Genomic DNA, 4004 nt, shown 5'->3' on the forward strand with positions numbered 1-4004 from the left:
GTGTGCTGAGAGATGACAAGCAAGAAGTACTCTGATCTTTTTCTCGAGTAAAAGCACAGTGTATAAATAATATACTCAACTAAACATAAGTAAGTGCAAAAGTACTAGCATCAAAACATACTTAAAAAGTAAGAGTGCTCATGCAGGGCGGCCCGTTCCAGAATATATATATATACACACACACACACACACACACACACACTACTGGGTAGCTTGTGAATCTCACCAAGGGATCAATACAGCCTTATCTTTATCCATAATAATACATAATTTATTTGTTGATTATATATTTTTGTTCTGGATCTGAATCTGCAATGTAAAAACTGCAATATTTCCCTCTGAAATGTAGCGGTGTGATAGTATAATGTAGCAGAAGATGAAAATACTAAAGTAAAGTACAAGTACCTGAAAAACTTTACTTCAGAAAATGTGAGTACCATTCCACCACTGTGTAAGAACAGCTGTGTTTTGGCACATGAGAGACTGAAACTGTGGGATTTATAATCTTTAAATACAGCTCAGACGCTCCGTACAAAGCTATAATTATAATGTCAAGTAAAATCGTAACTGAAAACGTTCCAGAGTTCCCGTTCAACCACACAAAACGATTTTTTTCACTTGGGAGCAAAGACCTCATTGGACGACTTGAGCAGCAGGAAAAACAAAAGCTCATTTGTTTACCTGACAGCATTGATCACAATCAACGGCCTGTGAATGAGGAGGCTTTTGTGCGGCTCTGTCTGTGCACGCCAGCTATCGGGAGCTGCTGTTTCATTAGTGGATTTTCCTCAAAGCAAACGTTGAAAAATGAGCCTTAGTGTGGAAATATAAAGTGGTTCCATGTGGGACGCTATGTGTTTCTTTTTATAAACTGTATTTCTGTCAGAAGGAAAGGGAAGCCTCTGAAACATCATGTTGTAGCTGAAGCTCCAAACTGAAACAAATAAGAATCTGTATGTCAGAGAGGCCGCTGCTTAAAGCTGATACATGAGGGACAACTCTGCTCTGATGAAATAATGTTTTAAAAAAATTGTTATTTCAGAGGAAGAAAAAGCCCAAAGAGAAGCCAGCTGCTCGTGTCCAGTCAGAGGAAGCTGTGGTGAAGCAGTCTGTGGCCCGAGGACAGGAGACGCCGGGTCCAGCAGTCAGGAAGAGGAGGAGACGACCTCATAGAGTCACCGTGGAAACGGTGACGGAGGTGAAGTCACAGAAGGTGAGGAATGTTTCTCCACTCTGTCATCAAAGGCCTCGTTTCAGGACCTCTCCACCGTGTCTGCTTTAACGGGTCTGTTCACTCGTTCTGATGGCTCTAAAGCAGCTGATCTAAACAAAAGGTGCAGAAATAACAAATGCATGTTGATTTTAACTTTTGTAGTTCACTTGACAGTGATGAGTTTGCTTTGCATTGAGTGCCTAAACAAACAGAGAGTTATTTTTGCCAAATATTGTAATGTATTGACTCAATACATTACAATACTGTTAATCTACTGCCTCATAGCCTCAATAGTATTGAGGCTATGAAGGCAGTAGATTAACAGTAAAGATTTTTAACCAGGTAACAGAAAATATACTTAAGATGTGTTTTTTCTCAGTATACTTCTCACATATAAATGATACTATAAGTACTAATGTATTACTTTGTAGTAACTTTGAGCGTGTTAAGTGTTCTTCTTTGCAGGGCTTCAGCTCAATATAAGCTGATCATGTTTTTGTGCACTCAGCTGTTCATTTTTTTTACACTTTAAGTACTTGTGATGAAAATGTACTATTTTAAATCTAATTAAGATACATTTTATGCAGTAGTTAAGATACACACTTAATGCGTCTCATGCATCACATACATGTCGGTGGACACTTCCATTATATCATGTCTGGAAGAGCAAACGTCACGCGTACAGCAGCAGTATGGAATATTTTATCAAATAAATATTCCCTGCAAATAAACAAATGTATATTTACATTTGTTTATTTATTTCAGGATTTATTTCAAAGTCTTATTTATTTATGTATGTATTTATTGAATTACTATTGGCTGAAATGGCATTCCAGAGCAGGAGCATTTGTAGTATTGATTTTTTTAAACATCATTGTTTGCAAGGCTTGTTCTTGACTGGATGATTGTCCTTCGCAATGAAATCTAAAGTGACCCGGATCATGCTTCACCTTCCTCTCCGGCTTCATGCAGCACTTGGTTGATCAGTGTGACCCTTCAGCACGACAGATCCACGGAGGAGTCCCGCTGCGCTATTCAGACCCGATGCGTGCCTCCGGGCCCTTTGATTCACTCGACTACTGATAATGGACAAACAAGCAACCCGTCATCCACGTCGTGGGGATTACGTAATGGCTCAGTGCGACAGTTTTTAATTTGACTCATTACAGCTCGGCCTCGTTTGGAGCGAAGCAGGAACATGAAGCAGGATGAAACAGACTCGCGAGGCAAAAAAGGAGACTAAATGGAACAGATTTACTGATTCATAGTTCTGGTCATTTTGCATTTTTATGACCTGAAAGAGCAGGCGGAGGTCAGGTGGCGGACACTAGCACAAACATACAGAATACATGTGATGAACTGGATTTCTTGAAGTTTCTCATATTTCTTGTCTTTTTCTTCCAAATGTCGAATCCTTGAATGCTAATGTTAATCATTCAGGTGCCAACATATAGAGGAATCGCAGAGGAAGAATTTGGTGAGACAAATTTGGGAGAAAGTTCCTTTTATACATCAAAATGTATATTTTAACTTGACGAAAAAATAGTCAACACAAAGTCCAATCCAGTGCACCACATTTCATGGCCTTTTTTAGAGTTACTCAGTTGACATGATATAACCAGGATCTGTCAGGATTGAAGACATTTATCTTTGTTCCATTTAACCCCAAAATATCCTTTTTAAATTGTGCATGTTGACTTCAATCTAAAGTGGAAAACTAACAGCAGTTTAGACCATGAGCAAAACACCACCACAACAACAACAACAACAACAACATATTCCCATATGCAAGAATCAATGTAGTCTCACTATGTTTACTCAGCAGCCATCTGTTTCGTCATAGGGGAAAGATGCTGAGCTCAGCAGTAGTGTGCTGCTCACGTTGCCTCTCAAGCATCCTGAAGGTGTGCAGTTCAAGGAAAGAGTAGACTCATGTGTTTGTCAATATAATGGATTTATGATTGATTCACTCATTAAACGGCAAAGTGGGAAACATGATATAAGTTTACAATATATGTTCGCCCACAAGCTTTACCTGAAATCACTCGCGTGCAACGCGTGAAGAAGCCGCTGCCTCCGCGCGCTGCAGTCAACCTGATCTGAGTTTCTATTCACGTGCGCGCGCCGAGCGTGCGATCGGATCTCTCCTCTCTCGCCATCTGCGTGCCCTGCTTGCTGTTCAGCGACAACTTCGCCCGGCACACGTTTGTACTCGCAGGAGGGAGGCATGCGGGCTGCGGGAGCGGATCGGTCCTGATGTCGGCCCCGGATGAGTCCAGGTCTGACCGGCTGAACGTCCTGGGACACCGCAGGGCGCAGGCGCGGCTCCCGCTGCGGCTGTGAGGATGATGCTTCTCTAAGTTTGAGCGGATCTAACCGGAACGAATCACCACCACTGCAGGAGACAGATTTTTGTTTTTTCATTCATTCATCTGGGACCAAAAACGGCGCGTCATCCTGGATATTTCTGGCGTGAGTAAAGCAGGAATATATATTCATAATTCATGTTTGCCGCATTGCCGACGCTGCCAATCAAATGATTTTAGTGTCATTGAAAAAACAACTGCAGATTAAATAACCCGACCTATCACCACTGTGAGGAAATGCGAGGACGTGTTTTTATTTTCTGCATTTAGCAGCAGGTGCACCTCTTAGGTCTCTCATCGCTGCATCAACGAGCCTATTTCAGGTGTGGCGGCGATGCAGCGCCCGAGGGGGTGCGATTGTTTTGGGGGTTGAGTCTTCTCTGGAAAGGATCCAGACATGACGGCCTTGTCTGATCAACAGATCC

The 4004-nt window shown here is 41.9% G+C and overlaps 1 protein-coding gene across 4 annotated transcripts in view; it reads left to right on the forward strand.

Moving 5' to 3' along the window:
- Positions 1–3160: 3160 nt before the first annotated feature.
- The window catches only part of pleca (plectin a), a 92840-nt gene continuing 91996 nt past the window's right edge, over positions 3161–4004 (forward strand). For 3 of the 4 annotated variants that reach the window (XM_031874762.1, XM_031874765.1, XM_031874771.1), the window contains exon 1: positions 3161–3685. The gene's annotated coding sequence lies outside the window, so the exon portion shown is untranslated. The remainder of the gene's footprint in view (positions 3686–4004) is intronic. The other variant, XM_031874769.1, reaches the window with a different exon arrangement.

The sequence above is a fragment of the Anarrhichthys ocellatus genome, unplaced genomic scaffold, assembly GCF_004355925.1.
Source record: "Anarrhichthys ocellatus isolate YVR2014 unplaced genomic scaffold, GSC_Weel_1.0 scaffold84, whole genome shotgun sequence".
In the NCBI taxonomy this organism is placed as follows: Eukaryota; Metazoa; Chordata; class Actinopteri; order Perciformes; family Anarhichadidae; genus Anarrhichthys; species Anarrhichthys ocellatus.